The 663-nt window shown below is 41.2% G+C and overlaps 1 non-coding gene across 1 annotated transcript; it reads right to left on the bottom strand.

Moving 5' to 3' along the window:
• Positions 1 to 294: 294 nt before the first annotated feature.
• Positions 295 to 400, bottom strand: LOC118491943. The gene has a single exon (XR_004892388.1). It is a non-coding gene; the product is annotated as a small nucleolar RNA R71 (small nucleolar RNA).
• Positions 401 to 663: the final 263 nt, after the last annotated feature.

Consider the following 663-nt stretch of genomic DNA (forward strand, 5'->3'; position numbering starts at 1 on the left):
ACAATCAAGGAAGAACCTTTGAAGTAAGGACTAATTCCTTACAAAGTTTGCCGAAATATAAGGGTCTAGCAACGAAGGAACCTTATTTTCATTTGGAGGCCTATGACTCAATTTGTAACACTCTTGGGAGTCAAGGTTTTTCGGCCGATGATGTGAAGTTGGTCTTGTTTCAATTCTCTTTGGAAGATAAGGCAAAGAAGTGGTTCTACACTTTGCCTTTGGCATCTATTTATACTTGGGGGGAAATGCAACAAACTTTCTTAGACGAATTTTATACCGCCCAAAAGACCAATGATGCTAGGAAAGGGTTGAGAAGTTTCCAACAACAACAAGGCGAAATGTTCCATGAAGCCTTCGAGCGCTTAAATATGATGATAAAAAATTGTCCGCATCATGGAATTGAGCTTTGGGAATTGATGAATGCTTTTCACGAGGGTTTGTGTGCCGAAGATGCGCGTGAGCTAATGTCCATCACAAATGGGACTTTTGGCACAAACTATGAGCATGAGGATTGGGAGTTCTTGGAACAAATGGCCGTTACATCAAAAAGAAAGGCTCAAGCATTAAGGAGAGCATGACCGGCCATTACTCGAACCCAAGTGCACGGAGTTGAAGGTGGAAATGTTCAAACAACGAACCAAGTGTACAATTTGTGCATAAATT

This window comes from Helianthus annuus, chromosome 4, assembly GCF_002127325.2.
Source record: "Helianthus annuus cultivar XRQ/B chromosome 4, HanXRQr2.0-SUNRISE, whole genome shotgun sequence".
Taxonomy (NCBI): Eukaryota; Viridiplantae; Streptophyta; class Magnoliopsida; order Asterales; family Asteraceae; genus Helianthus; species Helianthus annuus.